This window comes from Syngnathoides biaculeatus, chromosome 8, assembly GCF_019802595.1.
Source record: "Syngnathoides biaculeatus isolate LvHL_M chromosome 8, ASM1980259v1, whole genome shotgun sequence".
Taxonomy (NCBI): domain Eukaryota; kingdom Metazoa; phylum Chordata; class Actinopteri; order Syngnathiformes; family Syngnathidae; genus Syngnathoides; species Syngnathoides biaculeatus.
The window spans coordinates 15,220,561-15,242,599 of NC_084647.1; the positions used below are offsets into that span (position 1 = coordinate 15,220,561).

At 40.7% G+C, this 22,039-nt stretch overlaps 1 protein-coding gene and 1 long non-coding RNA gene across 5 annotated transcripts in view; one reads left to right on the forward strand and one right to left on the reverse strand.

Moving 5' to 3' along the window:
- The window catches only part of slitrk3a (SLIT and NTRK-like family, member 3a), a 43,933-nt gene that overhangs the window by 21,015 nt on the left and 879 nt on the right, over positions 1-22,039 (reverse strand). The window contains exon 1 of one of the 4 annotated variants that reach the window (XM_061827120.1): positions 488-666. The exons of 2 other annotated variants lie outside the window; for them this stretch is intronic. The gene's annotated coding sequence lies outside the window, so the exon portion shown is untranslated. Of the gene's footprint in view, positions 1-155; positions 667-22,039 lie in introns of those variants that run through there. One more of the 4 variants, XM_061827117.1, reaches the window with a different exon arrangement.
- LOC133504650 (uncharacterized) lies at positions 765-6,759 on the forward strand. Its single transcript, XR_009796043.1, has 3 exons — positions 765-895; positions 5,983-6,147; positions 6,592-6,759. It is a non-coding gene; the product is annotated as an uncharacterized LOC133504650 (long non-coding RNA).

Consider the following 22,039-nt stretch of genomic DNA (forward strand, 5'->3'; position numbering starts at 1 on the left):
GTGTGGTCGCCCTGAGCCGTACGACATATGCACAGGTATATTTGTTCATTTAAGAACATCACTTTTAGAGTAAAATACGTCTTATTAATTAATTATTAATTATTTGAAATAACATTATGATGTTGCTAACCAATGATGACAAAAGTACTTCTTACCCTTAATGCGACTTCTTGTGCTTTCAAACATCATGCAGGCGTTGAGACTTCCATCAGTTCATTGTGAACGTAATTCATTCATTCATAATTTGATTTGCCATCAAGATGGTACGATGGTGAACAGTTCTTCCCGACAAAGGTGTCTTTTATTCGTTTGATTATCTTGTCTTTATGCGAAGTTGGCAAAACGTTGATTGGCAATCAACATTTTGCCAACTTCGCATAAAGTAAAAAATGCTTTGGCATACTCCCCATCTTTGAATTTAAACAAACAGCAGAACCCTCCGTCTCTACGAAGGCTGTCGATTCTTGTTGAAGACTTGGGTACTCACATTTTTTTCTTTGAGCAACGTTTGTCAAAAGTTTCCATGATTATTGTTCCGACACGATCGGCGTTCGACCATTCTGTGCCCATGTTTAGTTCGCTTGTCAGATTCTGCGTCATTCCCGTCCGAAGATCCATTCACCATTATTTACAGCTCAATTGTGTATGGACGTATTCCTCCATCTTCCCGATCAACCGATACTGCTATTTCCTCATCAGATGAGGATAAATCGAGAAATCAGCGCTGGCCGTGCTTGTGTATTCCTTTGTTTGAGCAAAGGATACATCGCTTCCTGTTTTTTAAGTCATGTGACTCACCAAAATGGCAGCTCCCATAAAAATTCGTAGTTGCCGATAAAAAAAAAAATTCTCAAAACACCATTCAACGTTATCGGATTGACCTCAAATTTTCAAGGTACAGTATATATGACATGACCTATCGGATTAAGGCTCATTGTTTAGTGGAGTATTCCTTTAATGTGTTTCTGCATATAATCTGTAAAATCAGGCAAAGTTTTATAAATCAGTTCTCCTTCCGATTGACCTCCTTTGATATCACTATGCAATATTTGCATGAGACTGCATGGGTTGAATTGAATTGCACAGTTCTCTCCCATTTTTATAATAGTGGTCATTATGATAATAAATGCTTCAGGCACTTTTTTACAGTGGGTACAGCTATCTTCACCACAAGGTGCGACCTGTTTATAAATAATATCCACTGTGTCGCCACCCTGCATGTGTCCAAGCTTTGTTTATCTTCTGGCAATCTCACCGCGTGCGTTTTTATCAGCGACGGTGCCCTCGACAACTGCCCATGTGGAACATGCTCACACACACACACACACACACTCACACTCACACACACGCGTGCATGGTCATGTCGATGACTCTGGCCTACCATCTGCTTTCTGTTGTTGCAGCCTCAAACTGTCTCAACAAAAATACCCACAGCACGACAGTTCAAAGACCTCATTTCCACTGACTGCTCTCTTCCCGGAGAGATGTGCACTTGTGTTTGAGCGCAGGCAGTATAGGTTCTCATCACAACAGGTTATTCTGTCTAAATTACCACGGAAAAAAAAGAGACCTGTCGTACTTTAAAATGTAACACCAAGTGTTTTACACAATAAAAGCAAGGACTTATCTTCATACATAACGTATAGAATATCAAATGTAAAAGAAAGGTAAGTGAAGCGCGATCTTTCCATCAGTAATTTGCTGAGGGAACACTAGATGCTGGATTAAAATAGATAAATGAAATCAGCTAAAAATGTAAAAAAAAAAAAAAATGTAGTGAATAATCATAAAAAGAGGAGATGGCAATAAAACAGTAAAATAAAGTTAACATGTAAGCAATAATGAGAAAATAAGATAATCCCTCACTCCAAAGGACAAGCAAAAGACTGAACATATGTTATAGAGAAGAAGTGGAATAATAAAACTATGAATAAGAGTTTCAAAGGAAAGGCCTGGAAAGGAGAGGAATGAAGAATAGCAGAAGTAAAACAGAATATATGTACGTGAATGAGAGGGGCGGAGGGGGAAGAGTGAAGCTCCAGGGAGAAGAGATAGCGAGGATGGACAACTTCAAATACTTGGGGTCAAGGATACAGAGCAATGGAGTGTGGTAAGGAAGTGAAGAAATGGGTACAAGCGGGATTGAACAGTTGGCGGAAGGTGTCTGGTGTTCTATGTGACAGACGAGTCTCAGCTAGGACGAAGGGCAAAGTTTATAAAACAGTGGTGAGGCTGGCCATGATGTACAGATTAGAGATGGTGGCACTGAAGAAACGACAGGAAGCAGAACTGGAGGTGGCAGAAATGAAGATGTTAAGATTTGCGCTCGGAGTAAACAGGTTGGATAGGATTAGAAATGGAAAAAGATGACATGCTGTGGTGACCCCCCCAACGGGACAAGCCAAAAGTTAAAGAAGAACAAGAGTTTCAAAGTCTGTGCAATAAAATAAAATGCCTTAAGAATGAACACACTAGTAGCGGTTTTGAGGTCTTCTGGAAAGGTATTCCACAGGTTGGAGCAACATTACATGATGATGCTTCGCTGTGACTTTTTGACTCACTTTGGGGACTGGTAAAAAAAAAAATAAAATCTCTAACTGAAGACTTGCGAGTTCTGGATGGCTCAAAAGTTTAAAGCATATCTGATGAATAAGATAGACAAGATTAAGACAAGAGCGTTACGAGAAAGATGACAATTATGGGATAAGTATCACGGTCAAAACTGGAAAACATCAAATAGTCGCACATGGACCGGCAAGAGAACAAACAAACTAATAGTTTGAAAATTTTGAAGCGATATTGCCATCAAATTAAAGATGATTCCAGAAAAGATTTTGTCAAAGCAAGACAGCTGAGAGGATACGGAGCAATAAAAGGACTGTAGAAGGAAATTGAAAAAGTTGTCACCTCATGAGAGAGACACCTCTGGAGAAATGATGAACTCTTTTTTTTTGGAACCTTTTCTTTCATTTTTCACAACTTTCACAATCATTCCCCAGAGCTCCAAAACGCAAGGCAAATGACACAGCAGAACAAGCCTTGAGGCTTCAAAACATTGAACTTCAAGTACACCCTTAATACAGTTCTCTAGGTGTAGTTCCGATATTCGATGTTGAATATATATTCCAAATATATGCGCAGACCTGCGTTGCGTACTCTTGCTTCCTCCCAGTTTCAAAAACTTGCATTTCAGGGTCAGTAAAGACAAAATTTGCCATAAGTGTGACTGGAAACGGTTGTTGGTCTGTCTTTAGCCTGCAATCAACCAAAGTTGATGGATATTCTGTCCTCAAGTTTAACAAAGAGTGTCTGTTTTTGGAGTCTTTATTAGGCCCAATGTTGCATTTTTTCCCCTTGCATCCCAGTTCTCGAAAAAGGGCAATGAACCTGTAACCAGGAGGAATTGGGTCAACTATATAACCTCTATGAAGCAAAAGTAGCTTTGGGGCTCTGGACAGTTTTGGACAGATCTGCAAGGATAAAAATATCTTAACTGAAAACATACCAGCAGCACAACAAACAATTCCAGTTGGTTTTGAGCTTTGCAAAGAACAGCCAAACATCTACACTACAGTAATGTATTTACTAGCGATACACACCTACTAATAACCCGATTAATCAATCAGATTTCAGTTTAGTTATTCTGGGCCATTTTTAGGAACAGGACCTCCTCTGTTCCAGCAAAACTGTTCACCCATGCAGAAGAAGAGGAATCATCATCTCTGTTGTCATGAAAATGCATTCTTGCACACAAAATTTGTTCTCTGCATTTTACCCATTAACGTGACCCAGTAAATAGTGATGATGACCTTCGGGATTATGTTGTCAGTCATCTGATTTTTCTGTGGGGAAAAAAATATATATTTTCACACAGCTATAGAAAGAGAAAGCTACAAAGAGTTGGTCTTTCAGTGCTTAGGTTAAAGTAACAAGTCTTTTGAAGTCAAAGGGTCCAAGTTGCAAGTCATCGCTGTTGGAGTCCAAGTCAAGCTGCAAGTCTTTTAAAATACTGTCAAGTCAAGTTTAAAGTCATTAAATTCACAACTCCAGTCTGACTCAAGTCCACACCTCTGCAACCCCTTATTGGATGAGAAGATGTATGAAAACTTAAATGGTTGTTTTCAAAGAATTCATCATTTGAAGCATGGCATTCCTCACATGAAGCAGCAAGATATTAAATATCAAATATCACAATGTGAGACTTACAGTTAAATCAAACACAGATAGATAAACACATATCAGCACAATACTTGGGGTCAACAATCCAGAGCAATGGTGAGTGTCGTAGGAAGTGAAGAAATGGATCCAAGCAGGTTGGAACAACAGGCGGAAGGTTTTGTTGTGTTATGTGACAGAAGAGTCTCTGCTACGATGAAGGGCAAAGTTTATAAAACAGTGGTGAGGCCAGTCATGATGTATGGATTAGAGACACTGGCAATGAAGGTTAGGTGAGGAAACTGGGACTAGGATTAGGGTTAGACAACAGGAAGCAGAACTGGAGGTATCAGAAATTAAGATATTGAGGTTCTCGCTCAGAGTGACCAGGTTGGATAGGACTACAAATGAGCTCATTAGAGGGACATGCAAAGTTGGATCTTTTGGAGACAAGGTTAGAGAGAGCAGACTTCGATGGTTTGGACATGTTCAGAGGCGAGAGAGTGAGTATGTTGGTAGAAGGGTGCTGAGGATGGAGCTGCCAGTCAAAAGAATGAGAGGAAGACCAAAGAGAAGCTTGATGAATGTTGTGAGGTAAGACATGAGGGCATTTTGGGTTAGAGAGGAAGATGCAGACGATAGGCTCACATGGAAAAAGTTGCGCTACGGGACAAGGCGAAAGGAAAAGAAGAAGATTGTATGGAGGACCATATATCAGGGTCAACGTCGCTGACTAGCGACCCTTGTTGCAAACACTTGAATAATGGCTCAACAATACAGCCAATAAAATATGACTTTTGTTTTTACTGACCTGTCCTTCATTTTGCCACTGGGAAAAAGAAAAAGTGACAGATTTGTGTTGTCACTTTGTAAAATGAGTAGAATGGCCACGTCTAATCAACTGACTGATGTCCAACACTGCTTCGGACATGAGAATTTGTATTGTGCATCGCTCGGACAATAAATAAAAAGGGAAGCACTTTGTGATGCAGCCCATAGTTTGACAATATACAATAGTGAAAAGACCAAAAATCCATATGACGACACTGTAAACTGTTTAACCCCAATTACAACCACACATACCTCATAAAAGTACAATCATTTCTGCAGGTCCCTTTTGTGCTGTGGTAGGCAGAAATTTAGGATTTCACGAAGGTCTGCAACTTTCTCCTTTTATCCTGGAGTTCGGTGGTGATACATAACTCAATTGCAACCACACCTTGAGCTATCTTGGCCCCAGATTTTGGCTTGTTGATGAGAGTCAACCTTCAACACTCCCTGACCAAACCAAACACAAGCCACCTTTAGACACACTATGGCATCACCTTCGTGTCGTCACCCTTTCGTATTCATTTCAAAATTTTGAATGCCTCTACCTTTGACTTTGACAATTGCATTACCAATTTCTTACTTTTTAAACTCAAACTCAATCTCGTGCGTGTAGGGAGTGGGCAGGATATGAATTTGTCACAGGTGGAACTAATTGATTTAAATAATCTCTACAGTAGTCTCACCCTCATTTTTATTGAGGAACTCCACGCATGCATTTCTTCACAAGCACAGTGTTCTGATTGAAATATTTTTATACAGAGTTATAAAAAATATATATATATCCTAAGGCATTTTCATGGTTGGTGGGGCCCTGCGACTGACTGGTAGCCAGTTCAGGGTGTAGTCCGCCTTTCGCCAGTCTGTTTAGTTAGGCAACAGCGCCCTGCGACCCTAACCAGAATTAGTGTTGAAAATGGATGGATGGCTAGACGGATTGATATTACAAGAATAGTCATACTCAAGATAATAAGGTCCATCTATACATTTTCAATACAGCTTATCCTAGTTTGAGTAGAGGGGCTCTGGACCCTATCCCAGCTGACTTCGGCCAAAAGGCAGACTCCACCTTCAACTGGTCACCAGGGCACATGCACGACAAGGACTGCAATTCACACAATCACTGAGTGGGAACTGAACCCAGGCTGCCCACAACAAAGTCAGGTGAGTTTAACACTACAATTTACTACTTCATCATTATAAAACGTAATTTCACTTTTGGTAGCATGCTGAAAAAGTGTGAATCGTTCAAACTCTGGCTTGGGCTATTGTAACACTCCCAAACATGCCTGGAAAGCAAAGTTACAACTGGCCTGGAATATTTATTATACCAACGGCGTGATATATTTCTCCATGTGGAGAAAACTTTGTCAGTTTGTCCTCTTATCACTGTTGGTTGGTTCCTTGTTTGCTTTCAACTGAGTTAACTTACTATACATGAACCAGGCATTGCTTTTATATTCAAAGCACTCTTTACCGCTCTTGCACTCTTGAACACGAGGCTAAGAATCCAATCTCCAGGGACGAGGAGAGTAAATGGCAATTTGAGCTGCAGCACTTTGCCAGTAGATTGTGTGGATTATGTGTGCTCTTTCTGCTTTGTTGCAGGGCGGTAACAATGTCAAAAAGAGAGTGATGAACAGAAAAAGAACAGAAATAACAATGGACAACAGACTGACAACCCACCTAAGTGGATGTATGGATGTGAATAGTTGCTGGGATGCCTTGTCAAATAGTGCATTGAATTTCATTAAGTTCACTAGGACTGTTGAATATGGTGAGTAATGCACAGTAGAAATAGAAGTTGTGCTTTGACACATATGTATGAAGCACATCTTTCATATGAGTAAGTGTAACTGTCTGATTCTGATGAACTAGCGGTGTAACAATTCATTCATGATATCGAAGTATCAGTTGATATTCCTCTGATCCAATGGACCTTTCCGATGGCGATCTTAAGATCCGCCCCCTTAGCCATGTCCCACAAGCTTACAAAATGGCAATTGAACAGAACAGGTTTGAAGTCGATTATCGCATATTCCAGATAATATTGGGGTATATTTTTTGCCAAATGTGCCAGACTTGTCCAAGCGAGTTCTACAGAGGTCTCAACTATTTCACACAAGGATATGTACACGGAATTAAGATTTTGGACGGAGCAGGACGCAATGTCAGAGTTACAGCAAAACGTTGGCAATCGATGCAAAAATGTTTGACGCTTCACAAACTTTATATTGAAATACAACAGGATAAAATAGTGGAATCGTGCTGTGCATGTAAAGCAGGGTAAGTACTTTTTACTTGGTAAGATCACGAGTAATAGATCATAGTAGTCTTTATCAGTGAGTGTGTATATTCATTTGACTTGGCTCGTAATGGAACTCGGTGCTCTCTCTTAAAAGTCCGATGTGATACAATTAGACATTTCTCTTGCATGACATCACGAATTTACATATCACTAACCCGACTCTTCGGCATAAAACATTGCACACTTCATTCAGCAGGTGACGTGTTACATGAACAAAGTGAAAGTTGTTCTACTGCAATGTATAAAGCATTGATAATAATTCAATCAAACTCAGAAAAGATACTTCTCCCTCACTTACATTTGAACATACAGCCTTGTGTTTGTTGCCATTGTCCAAATTTTGTTGTATGTGCAGTCTTCAATGCGCCTTAATCCATCGAAGACACTTCGTCAACTGTGTTTTAGGCTTTGGAAAATGAATCAAGCGGGCCCCTTGTAACCTCGCTGGATATCTTTCGTCAGAATTGCACGTTCCCCAAGTGCATCTGAGGACCATTTTCTTCATAACAATTTTTCCAACCGCACGCTACTGACAACCAGCATTGCTTGTGGGACAATACGGCGAGAGGGGCGTGTCAAGCCAGGGGTTAAGACAATGCGGCTATCTGATTGGCTATTATTACAGGAGTGACTGACAGGTCGGAAAGGTCTATTGAATTGATCCGACCTTCGATAGTTAGCCTTCCAGACAAAAATATATAACAAATTCTTTTAAAAAGGTAAAATCACATACTTATCTGCTAATTCAAAGAATTAGATACAGACTTTTCAAAACAATGGATTGTACCACTGAGGACAGAATTTGACTACTATTGTCCTGTTTTAGGTTTTAGTGTGAATCACTTTCACATGATATGTCAACCATAGAAAATGAACTCTGTCTGCTTTGCAATGCATTGCTTTTGTTTGGATATATAAAAGAAGTAATACAGCAAGATCTACTTTCATGTCAGGGCCACTGACCCTCAAAAGTATGTTTTTTTTTATTAGTCAACAGGTCAATCGGAATCTTTGACGACATTTGGATTTGAACAGGATGACACAATTATAGCGACACTAACCAGGCACCATGACAAATATGAGCATAAAGCCCAAATTACAACTTCATCCAGGAGTCTTTTTGTCCTTAAAGTTTTAAGATTTGGACTGAGTACAACAAAGATTTTACGTAAATTGATGCTTTAAACTAAATAATATTAATCCTCGGGATTAAACTAGGATTTTTGCTCTGCTCAGTTGTCGGGCCTCATAGTTTATCGTCCACTGTAAAAGAACATCTTACATGTACTCAGTGTCCAGAAACACTGAGCAAGCACACAGAAGTATTATGGTGTTCCCAGCGGTTTTACAACTTCCAGAATCAAAACAAGACATTTTGGCACAGAGAGCAAACTCAGTAAACTCAGAGTGGGGCACATTACCTCAAAACTCACTTTGCTCTTTGCAGAATGTAACATGCCCGAATATGGAAAACAGGCTAGCTAACGTTTTTTGTATAAATAGCTGACTATGGTTTGTTTACATGATTGTTTGATGCCAAACTTGCAAAACAAAAAAAAAAAAAAATAAAAAAACCCTTTTCTCTTTGTATATCAAAATCATCTTTATTTGCCAAATATGTCGAAATGTTGATTTCCCAGGAATCTCTGTCTTGAACATGAGTTGAAACACATACACAGAAACTTTTGAGTATTATGCGATGAGTAATATTGCCTGATATATTTTGGTCTAATGCGTGGGAAATGTGTTTGTGTACATTACAGAGACCTTTCAAATAACTTTGTGAATGGGGGTCTAAAAATAATGAATTAAAATCGAAAACAAGAACATGAACTGAATCTACTCTATTTCTCGTGAAAGGATTCTCTAACCATGGTGTAGTTTTAAATGTGATTTTATCCTTATCCCGCGGTACAGTGCAGACTGGCCAGCCGTCATTTGAGGGGCATATTTGGACAAACAACTTGTAAAACTTGTGAACGGTTTGAATTCTTAATCTCATCCTGCAGTGTCTATAGAATGTGGAATGAAATCGGAGTAACCTGAGAGTAAGCGCAAGCACGATAAGAACAAGCAAACTCCAGATAGCAAGGCATCAAGTGAGATTTGCACCCAGAATCTGTCTATTTCTATCTCAGAAATCTGGACTTCCTGCCTCCGTCAATGTTTATCATTATGGAAATATGATCTGTCCTCAGTTCATTGACCATCATAAAATTGGAGTTCATTCAAATGAAGTCATCCATCCATCCATGCATTTTCTAAGCCACTTATCCTCACAAGAGTCACGGGAGCACTCGACCCAATTCCTGCTATCTTCGGGCATGAAGCAGGGGTACACCCTGAACTGGTTGCCAACCAATCGCAGGATAAATAGAAACAAACAACCATTCACACTCACAAACACACCTACAGGGAATTTAGAGTCTCCAATGAATGTATGTTTTGGGGACGTGGGAGGAAACCGGCGTGACCGGACAAAACCCACCGAGGCATGGGGAGAACATGCAAACTCCACACAGGTGGAGCGGGGATTTGAACCCTGTTCCTCAGAACTGTGAGGCTAACCCCTAACCAGTCACTCCACCATCCACTGTGCTAATCATGCTGCAGAAAACAAAACCACAGGAGGTTGTGTGGTTTTGCAGGATGAGAGTTTCCTCCCACGGCCCAAAACATGCATTCATTGGAAACGCTGGAGCAACTGGTTAGCGCATTGGCCTCAAAGTACTGAGGACTCGGGTTCAAATCCCAGTGCTGCCTGTGTGGCAGTTGCATGTTCTCCCCGTGCCTGCGTGGCACTCTGTTTTCCTCCCACATCCCAAAAACTTGCAACAGCAATGGGCCACTCGAAATTGCCTTAGGTGTGATTGTGAGTGTGACTGGTTGTTTGTTTATATGTGCCCTGCAATTGGCTGGCAACCAGTTCAGGGTGTACCCCGCCTCCTACCCATAGATAGCTGGGATAGGCTCCAGCACTCCCGCGACCCTTATGAAGATAAGCGGCACAAATAATGGATGGGTGGATGATTAACACATTAGTCTAGTAATTGGAACCTGCAGTATCCAGGTTAGTGTTGTGTAGTGTGGCTATGACAGCCACCTGTATTTGCAGGATTTTGCCATGACCGTCCACAACAAACTCCCTTGTGCCACAGACATGGTTATTCCCCTTAAAAGACACAGCATGGCAAAATAAAAGTAAAAAAAGGACGGTTAAAATCAGATTTTGGTACTAAAGTCTAGCCTGAATAACTTTGTTCAGTGTGGAATCAAATGAAATTGTTTCATCTCACAGGATAAAGTAAGCAAAGATAAGGGCTGACAATCTAATACACAAAGTGAAATAATGAAAAATCATTTTTCCTCAATCATGTTTATACGTGTGAAGTCCCTCAATATACTTTTAACTCCATCTTAAATGCCCGATGTTCTTTGCCATTGCATGCATCTTTTAATCATACCATTAGAGGTGCTGTGAACAACACCCGTGCCTGTAAATTGTTTTTTTTTTAATTGAAGAGAACATTCAGGGCGCGCGTTAACTGCTTACTACAGATATTACTTAATCACGTTGAGGAGGCTGACATCCTGCTGTTTCGAGGACAGGAAAAGGTGGATGTACAAATGAGGTCACGTGCACACCTCGCAGAGATCAGTGGACGGAAAGTGAGTTGATAGCTGCACTTTAAACTGTAATTCTACTGAACTATGTCCCTAAATCACTCAATGAATTTTCAACAACACAACATCGACAGAATATACAACAGATGCTCTGCGCAGTCCAAATAAAGCAAGACAGTAAGGAGAATACTTAGCATCAGAGTGTTTTAGATCTACTACTTTCTGATTTACAGTCTGAGACGCGTAAGGCGAGTCGGTGGGTTTTTTCCCACCGTTTGATGATTTGTTTTGAACTAAGCACAAATCAAGAGATTGTCCAGCATCCCACATTGGATTACGTTGCCATGGAAAACCTCGGGAAAGAAAAAAAAAAACAAAAACAAATGACCTCTCACCTGAAGTCACCAAGATTTTCCATTCACATTGCTTTCATTCCGTCACACAATAGACATGCAAGTACGAGGACAAAGAGAAAGCCGGTGGAATCCTGTGTAGGTAAGCTTGCTGTGTGACATGATAATCAATATGTCTCGTGTTCTTCAAACGAATGAGGAAAATCCCCCCGGGGGTGCGGCTGTACACCCATGCATCTGAGAGTTCAAGGGTAGACCGACTTTATTAGGGGAAATTCATCTTGTCAGTTATTTCTCTCTTTCGTTGAATCTCTCCATTGCGTCGGCGTCAATCTGCTGACGGTGAGTGGTGACCGGAATGCTTGCCGTGGCATCATACGGCAGCACTTTCACATTTGGATTAACCTGCTAAAATGAAATCTTATCTAAGAAAGCATCGTCGGATTCCCCGTTCTCCTTTCAGCATATATTGTCACGCATGTTCACCCACCAGACATTATCTGGAACATCTCTATGATTCGGTCAGATCTAACGAGATCATCAAAGTCAGTTTTCCACACTACGAGTTTTGCCCTCTGCACAACACAGTATGGAAAGATTAATAAATTACTACTGCCAGTAATTTGCTTCTGAGAAGGGGGGGGGGCAGGGGGTATGGACAGGGGCATTTGGGATGCCAGTGTTACAAACAAAACTGAATGAGAGTTAAATTACCAATCCTGGTTAAGTTTACATACACGTGATTTTGTGCTATCATAATGGCTGTGACTATTGTGTGTGTGTGTGTATTTTTATTCTTTGTTGTCTTCATTTTGCCATTATGCTTTTAAGTTGTTGTAATGCGGGACTTTGTGTCACTGCTTCCTTTCATACTTTTAAGTCCTTATGATGTGACCGTGTAAGGTGAACTCTTTGTGTCCTTTGTGACACGGAAGTCTGTAATGTTTTAAGGATTACCTATATAAGGACAAGAAAGACGGACAACGAGGCTTCTTCTTACGACTTTACTGCTGCTCTGGGAAACTACGCCACTCAAACGCTAACGACACAGACGCCTGCTGCCTTTTGTATTTGGACCGGCTGGAACTTTCGCTAACTTGGAATACCCGCTGGGACGAACAATTGCTTGTTTGGGAACACTCGTTCAACACTGGTGACTATTTGCCGTTGTGGCTCAACTACTCTGTTCTTGAACGGTTGATTTGTGTTAGCTATTCTATCGTGTTTGTGTTGTGTTGATGTGTGTGAGATTAAATTGTCAGAAACGCAATACAACTGGGTTGTTGCATATTGCTGGTTTGAGCAAAGGGGACATTAATCTAAATTCATACGGAACAAAATATTGATGCAGTGATATACACGTTGCTTCACTACATTACTGTATATCTGTTAGTCGGTTTCTCAAAATCTCTCACCGTTTTTCACATCTTATTTTGGGTCGGAAAACAAATATATATTTAATATTGGCTCATTCCTCAATGCAAGATGCTCAACTTACATTTTTGATTACGACAGCTGATCTCTTCATTGCATATCTATTTTTTTTCTTGGACAGACTAAATCTTGCAGCCACTAAACCATTTTATTAGCTGTAAGAAATGTGCTGCATGTACAGATACTGTAACAGTACTCAGTTATTAAATTATTAGATAAGTATTCATGTATACTTGTGGCACAGTGGGTCAGGTGGAAAGAGTTGGCCTCACAATTCTGAGGTCCTGGGTTCAATCCTGGCCCCGCATGTTCTCCCTGTGCCTGGATGGGTTTTCTCTTCCCACATCCCAAAAACACGCAACATTAATTGGACACTCTAAATTGCCCCTAGGTGTGATTTTGAGTGCAGCTGTTTGTCTCCGTGTGCCCTGCAATTGGCTGGGAGCCAGTTCAGGGTGTACCCCGCTTCCTGCCCGTGGACAGCTGGGATAGGCTCCAGCTTTCCCAGCGACCCTTATGAGGACAAGTGGCTAAGAAAATGGATGGATGGCTGTAGACATTTAACAATATGTATGTTTAATTTTGGAATTAAGTTACATGAATCACCACTTAGTGTAATTATAATCATTATTTGCCTGAATGAGCTAGACTAAGATGTCGGGTGTTTTCTGTCCTCCCACTTTTTCACGTCTTGGACTAATCAGATACCACAATCTGCATTTGCCTAAATTGCCTCTAATAATATAACTCAATTAATTAATTAATAACTCTCATTTTGAGGTTGTTTGACATAAGAATATGGCATCTAGAAGAAGCTTGGGTGGATCAAATAGCGTCCCTCTCACAGCAAAATTCATAAAATACATAAAAAAAAATAAATGTGGCGCCAACGCATGTTTGCAGTTGTTTACATACGTGCATACAACATATGCACTTTATTTTGCTTGTGAAAGTACAAGGAGACACGGGCTCATGTTTCAGTGCCGTTCCATCAGTTTTCCCCCGCTTTGTGTTTTGTCTAAACATTTGCCCAAAAGTCATTGGTCTTCTGCAGATGATGAGATTTTTTCTTGGCAGGAAATGAAAGCGCCTCATTGTTTGTGCCTTCATCTTGCAGCAGAAGATTCCCGTAGTGCTGAAATCAATCTCCCACCCATACAAGCGCAGGGCAGCTTGGAAAGAAGTTCGTGATCTGTTGTTTGCTCATGTATGATGAACACCGCCCTACTCCATTAGTATCTTTTCGGCCTGGAATAAAATTTGTCAAAGTTGCCCAAAGAGTCATTGCAATAATCAAATAATCAATAAAGCTCTTGGGCCGTTATTACAGAATGAGCAAAATAGAACACACGACCGCTATCGTAATCAATACAGTTTCCAACACGCACAGATGTCACAAACCAGAAAATGCTCAACAGTCCTTCAAACGTTACACTATATGATGTGTGCTGTAACTGGATTATTAGAGTTAATGTTTTGCTTTTTTTTTTTTTTTTTTTTTTTTTTTTAGGTCACACCAAATGTGCATACAAATCCAATAAATATCGAACGTATACCAATGAGACTGGAGCATAAACACACAGCACAGCTATATCGCATCAGTGCATGCTTAACGTCGTTAAAATACAGCGATCGCTGATGATTACATACCCACGTCTTTCCAAACAACAACATTCCAATATTTGATATTTTGCATCTACACCAACAGATTGTTTCATGTCTTCCATCACACACAAACATATTGTATATATATTACTTGCAATGTACATGTATATGAGGTCTGTTTCCACCAGAGATGCCTGCCTTTGTCCAGTAAATCACTTTTCCTACAGAAGGTTTACTCCTATCACTCTTTTTAGCAAGCGGCACAGGGGTGTGCGACATATTGTCAATATCTATTGTTTATACATCTATTCTTGCCCTCATTAGGCTCATGCGTTAATCAGAGGTGACTTCACGTGAGAAGTGAAAAACACCCTGAAATGGTTGCCAGTCAATCACAAGGCAATTATAGACAAACAATGAGTCATGTGCACATTCACACTGTCACGAGCCTCCGGTACGGGGCTGGAACCCAAATGCAGGAGTCCGAGACAAGGGCATAATGACAGGCGTAGTTTTATTCAAAGATGACGTCATAAACTGTGTACACAGTCCAAGAAGGCAGAGGCACAACAACGCTAGGCGGGATCCAAAAGACATGCAGCAAGGTCTGATGACTAGGAGGTAAACTTGGAAACGTGAACTCAGACGGGACTAAACTATGGTGGCACAGAAGTGATAACTCAACACTACACTATTCCCAGTGGTGGAGATTCCTACTGTCAGTGAATACAGCTCACTAACTCAGAGGAACGAACTGGCAAATGCCGGTGACAAAAACTCAATTTTAAATGCCTGGCCAATTACAATCCCAATGCGAAACAGCTGTGAGTGGTGACAGGTGTCACCGCCCAGATTAGTTGGCGTGGCCACGCCCCTCTTGGCGGTGGCCAAGTCTTGCTCATGACACACTTATGAGCAGTTCAGAGACATCAGTGAGCCGAACACACTATTGAAATGTAGGACGAACCTAAAAAAAAAATAAAAAAACATGTAGACCTGCGGAGAACATGCATGCTCCAAAAACAAAGCCCCAAGCAGAGATTTGAACCCAGAAGCTCTTATCTGTGAGACAGACATGGCAACAACTTCTCATCATGCTGCCTGTGTAAATGTGGTAATTTTATGTTAAAAAGAGAAAAAAAAAATATCCACCATTATCCTCCTACCTGTCCCCCGGGAGCCTGAAAGATAAAGCAAGGGGCACGACAGATGACCTAGTTTGAGAAGACAGCGATGACAGACTGAGGGACATCACAGGTACAAAATACCTGACAAATGGGAGTCATGACTGGTCTCTTCATGGCTTCTGGATATACTTTAAAGCCATGCATTACTATTTGGTTCAGTCTCTTGCAATGTATATTTTTTGAGCATTGTGGCTCCCAAATGAGGTCCATTTTTCAGCATGATGTGTGTGTCATTAGGTTAACAGAATTATCACTTCCCTCTCACAATGTACCTTTTTGACCTGTCAATCACTTCTACAATAATAGCCAATTAGATAGCCGCATTGTCTTAACACGCCCCTCTTGACGTCATGTCCCACAAGCAAAGCTGGTTATCGGATGCGTGCGCTTTGAAAAGTTTAGTGTTACAAATGAAATGGTACTCAGATACATTTTGGGAACGTGCAATTCTGATGAAAGATATCCTGCTAGACGACAAGGGGCCCGGTTGATTCATTTTCTAAAGCCTAAAACACAGTTGACAAAGTGTCTATGATGAATTAAGGCTTGCGGAAGACCACACGTACAAATCAATGTGAACAATATCAACATTAACAAGGCTGTATGTTCCAAGGTAAGTGAGGGAAAAGTATCTTCTCTGAGTTTGATTGAATTATTATCAGTGCGTTATACATTGGAGGAGAACAACTTTCACTCGTTCGTGTATCACTGATCGGCTGAATGAAGTGTGTCATGTTTTATGCCGAAGAGTCGGGTTAGTGATATACGTAAATGTGCGATGTCATGCAAGAGAAATGTTTATTTTTACTATTAGTATCACATCAGACTTTTAAGACCGTACTGGATTCCATTATGAGCAAAGTCACACCCACTCTCTTATAAAGACTACAATGATATTACAGGTGATCTTTCCAAATAAAAAGTACTCACCCTGCTTTACATGTGCAGTACGATTCCACTATTTTATCCTGTTGGATTTCAATATGAATTTTGTGAGGCGCCAAACTTTTTTTTTTTTTTTTTGGATCGATCGCCAATGTTTCGCTGTAACTCTGACATTGCGTCGTGCTCCGTCCAAAATCTTAATTCCGTGTACATATCCTTGCGTGAAATAGTTGAGACCTCTCTGTAAAACCCTCTTGGACAAGTCTGGTGCATTTGGCAAAAAAAAAAAAAAAACATACCGCAATGTTACCTGGAATACGCGATAGAGAATCCACTTCAAACCTGTTCTGTTCAATCACCATTTTGGACGCTTGTGGGAGATGGCAACTGTAGCTAAGGGGGGTGGAGTCAGAAAGATCCATTGAATGTCTCTGAGTGGATTGGGAGGACAATTAAGGGACGAAAATATGGTGTAACTGCTAGTCAGCATGTTTTAACATTTCAGTAAAAAAAAAAAAAAAAAAATTGAGGGACTTTTCTGATTATTATCAAACAATAAAACCTTAATGAATGTCACCGTAAGATACTGAATGTATCTAAAAGACAACACAGTGAAATAAATGGAAAAGCAACTATTATTTGAGTTGTACCATATTCTTGGGTTTCAATGGTGCGGATTAGGATTGTCAACTTTGCGGCCCATGGACCAAAATGGGCCTGTGAGGAGGTTGAATGAATTTGAAAGCAAAAAATTACATTTGCTTTGCTGTGCTTTGCTTTCAGGTCCAAATATCTGTGACTTCAAGTTTTGTACCTTTAAATGTAACCATTGAGATCAGGTGTTAAACAACACATACATTTCACCAAGGATTGAAATGAGGTCGAGAATAATCGTAAAATATATTCCGTGTGGAGTACATACATAAATTACTAGTTGGCTGTGCTCTGCTAATTATGAATGGCCAGTTTAAGCCAAAAATACCACGTCTGATTTTTTTTTCCTTTTTTTTTTTTTGTCACTGCTGTGTGCCAGCTGTTGCAATTCACAGCTTAAAGAATTGTGAATCTTTATAAATTTAACTGCCTTAAAGTTTAATTAATTTTGTATGCATTTGTATAAGGCTTCGTTTTTGGAGTCTAATTGACATGATTTATGCATGTGGAGCGGCACGATGACGCCGGAGGGGCCGAGTGGCCACGCAGTCAGGAGTCTAAAAGCATGCATGCAAACACATTATGTTCAGCAATTGGCTGTTTTACAAAAAGGTTTTGATAAGAGCGTTGATGTGCTGTTCATTAGTGAACCTGTTGTTGTGAGGCGGTTACTAGTACAGGTTCCACAACGGAAGTGTTTGTATGTATCCCTGCGTGAGTTTACTCCGGGCACTCCAGTTTCCTCCTACATTCCCAAAAATATAGATTCATTAGAGACTCTATAAATTGTCTGTAGATGTGAATGTGAGTGCAAATGATTGTATTGGTTCTATGTGCTCTGCGATTGGCTAGCAATCAGTTCAGGGTGAACCCAACCTTTTGCCCGAAAATAGCTGCACCCCCACGTCCCAAGTGAGGATAAGCGGATTGGAAGACGAATGAATGAATAAATGTATACATAACTGAAGATAGGCGGCAGAGGGGCTCAGCTGGAAAGCGTTGGCCTCATAGTTCTGAGGTCCGGGGTTCAATCCCGGACCCAGCTGTGTGGAGTTTGCATGTTCTCCCCGTGCCTGCATGGGCTTTCTCCGGGCACTCCGGTTTCCTCCCACATCCCAAAAACATGCAATATTAATTGGACACCCTAAACTGCCCCTAAGTGTGATTGTTAGTGTGGCTGCTTGTCTTGATGTGCCCTGTGATTGGCTGCCAACCAGTTCAGGGTGTTCCCCGCCTCCTGCCCGTTGACAGCTGGGATAGGCTCCAGCACTAAGAAGATGGATGGATGACTAAAAGATGTTTTTTAGAGATAACTGAAAACTGATTTTCGATTTCGCATGTGGGTACCACACAAGCACCTTGGTGGGGGGGGCATGGCCCCCTTTGGCCCACCCATGTGGACAGGTTTCCAGTACATTTTACTATACCAGTTTTTTTTAGATACATATGCATTTTATGTTAGTACTGTAAAAAACTTTGCCACCAATGGGTTCTTCCCACTTTTGTGGTCATTAAGTACAGTACACTGTTGATATTATTTGGGTTTTAAGATGTTTTTAAAATCTCATTTTAAGAGTCAGCAACTACAACCCACTCGGGGTGTGGTGTGTATGTGTGTGTGTGTGTGTGGGGGGGTGTTGCTTATTCATACAAGGCACGCTCCTGCTTTCATCCCCACACTGAAGCGGCCCCACTCTCCATTACTCCTCTCAATGCAGTGCTTTTGCCAAGCGCCTTAGCGTTGAGCTGCTCTCCTTTCAATACCGCTGATTAAAAATGTCTGATGCATCAACACGACTAAGCAGATTACGGATTTAGTTTCCCGAAGCAAAAGGTTTCTACTCGGGAAAGAAGTGAGCAATATCAGAGGGCAAATAGGACCGAATCAACTATGTGACTTTTACTCACAAAGTGCATGACTGATTACTTTTTCCCTTTGTATTTACTTTATGAATCAATAACTCAATGTAAAAGGTGCTGGTGTGTAAAATGACACACACACTTGCTGATATTTTTATTATATACACCTATATTCTTGTTTTTAAAAGAAACCATTAATAAGTCATATTCATACCGACGACTATCACTTTTTGGGATGTTTATGTACTTTGAACTGTCATTCACAATGTTATATAGTGGAGAAAGCATGACACACGCGCGGTTGTCAGTTGTAATTTTTAGTCCAAATGCAGCAAGGGGAGCAATGGTGAGTCAAAGTTTTCCCGATGATCAGAAGAGTACAGCACAGTGGAAACGTGCTTAAAGACAGATTATAACCGTCAAAGGATTCGCAACTGTGTTGTCACCTTTTGAACAACCCCTGTTGCTCAAACAATGCTCAGGTGCTCTGGGTTATTATGCTGTTATGCTGTCTCTGCCTTAGAAAGGACAATGCAACAAAAGTACATCCTGCAATATGGATGTACACAATTTACTCATGGTATCTACTGCAAAAAAAAAAAAAAAAAAAAAAATATATATATATATGTGGTTCTGCTGTGAGTCCACCCTACCTTTGGTAACAGGGCATGCATACTTGGAGCTCTTAAGCGGGCATCAGATGACAGCATTTTATTATTATCTGTCATTGATAGCAATAATACACAACTGAACACAAAACATAAAAAAATGTGAGGTACCGATTTTTAATATAACCCTTTATCGGGTAAACACTTGAAAATCATTGAAATTACAACATTTGTGTGACTTTTTCCCCCCAACCTTTTACCTGAATACAATTTCTCTATTCATGCATAAAGTTGTTGAGTTTGTTAGTGTGTGTAGTTTAAGAGAACAAAATAAATTACAAACAGGCAAATGTCAGTAATGTAAGATAATAAAGAAACTTTGCAAAACATCTATCCATCAATTTTCTTTGCCGCTTATCCTCAAGAGGATCACGGGGAGTGCTGGAGCCTATCCCAGCTGTCAACGGGCAAGAGGCGGGGTAACACCAGAAGTGGCTGCCAGCCAATCACAGGGCACAAGGAGACAAAAGAGCCGCACTCGCAATAACACCTAGGAGCAGTTTAGAGGGTCCACTTAAATATTGGATGTTTTTGGGATGTGGGAGGAAACCGGAGTGTCCGGAGAAAACCCACACAGGCACGGGGAGAACACGCAAACTCCACACAGGCGGGGCCGGGATCGAACCTGGGTCCTCAGAACTGTGAGGCCAATGCTTTACCGGCTGCTTCACAAAACAATATCAACCCATTCAAGCCATCTATAAACACTTGCAGTTGGCCCTCTTATTTTGAAACGCAAAAAAAAAAAAAAAAAAAAAAAAAAAAAAAAAAAACGCACCACTTCTGTGGCAAGCTGACGCGGACAAGGATGGAGTCTATGGAATGGTCGAGTGAGAATCATAAAAATACAGAATGAAACATGTCGCATACAACACTTGCCTTCCGTCTTGTAATGGACTGCTAAAATGGTAAATCAGTCAACAAAATTTCATACAAACATACTTTATGTCGGCATAACATTTGCTCAAGCAGACACCTTTTCAAGAACCAGACGTCATCCTTCGTAACCCTCGGTGGACACACGAGCTGCCATCAGCTCAACTATCCTGTGGGCGTATTTTATGAGAAAGTGCCTCAAAGTGTGTGCACTGAACCTGATGATGATATGATCTGACCTAGTCAGCTGGCAGCCACCCCGGCATCCATTCGTCAATAAATGATCATGTAGCAATAACGTGATTTATGAATCACCAAGTCCAAAATGCACTGTCTGTTTCCATATAAAAAAAAGATTAAGGATAATTAAATTGGCAGCATATCACTAAATATTATACAAGTTCCTTCCTCTTGTCCTTTGTTGGTACTCAAGTGATAAAGACATTAATCTAATGACAAGTTTTAAAAATGTGTAACCTTGACGGAAAATGCCTTACAGCTATCATCTTAATTAGAACATATTACTTGAAGTGTGACAGAGATACCGAAGACGGGACCTTGGCATGAGTGACAGTTGTGTTCAGACATATTTGGGCAAAACAGCATTCATTGGCTAACAATGACTATCATTTTTGGTTTTGTCATTGTCATGATGAGTGGACATTTTACATAACGACAGACGATGCCAATCATAGTGAAAAGATAAGGTCTTTAAAGGAGACATATTTGGCCTCCGAGTATTCGAGATGTAATATTTTCTCTGTGAATGTGAAGCATCAATTAAAAGTGTCAAAGCATTCCGAGGCCCGAAATGAGGTCATTCCAAATTCTCAAGATTATCTACATCGCTAGCGAACCTCTCAGGCTTCCCTTTCCACTCTCGAGTCAACGTGCTGTCACAGTGGTTCTTCTCCAGTGAGGCAACCAATGAGACGAAACCAGGCGGTCTTAGCCAAATATGGACAAAATGGATATAAAACTTGGTCAAAACTTATGTGGCTGTCAGACTTGTCTTTTCTGGACGCTTGTATGACAAAAACAAATGTCTTTTTTTCCCAATGAAATTGACACTTTTACACGATGTCAATGTTACAGAGTGAAGTTACTCTCCAGAGATCTAAATAGCCAAAATACGGGACCTTTAAAGTTTTGCTATGCACTGTAAAAAAAGTGATTCAATCAAAACAGGGAAATGCTCAATTTTAAGCTTTCTAGCTACTAATTTTACCCATTGTATGTTAATCAAAAGGTGGCACGCTGGAGCAACTGGTTAGAGCATAGGCCTCACAGTTCTGAGGACCAGGATTTAAAATCCCGGTCCTGCCTGTGTGGAGTTTGCATGTTCTCCCCGTGCCTGCGTGGCACTCCGCTTTCCTCCCACATCCCAAAAACTTGCAACACCAATTGGAGACTTGAAATTGCCCCCGGGTGTGATTATGAGTGTGCCCTATGATTAGCTGGCAACCAGTCCAGCGTGTATCCTGCCTCTTGCCCGATGACAGCTTGGATTGGCTCTAGCACTCCCGCGACCCTCGTGAGGATAAGCGGCTCAAAAAAAAGTGATAGATGGACAGTATTAATGTGTACTTTTTGAGTTGTTTT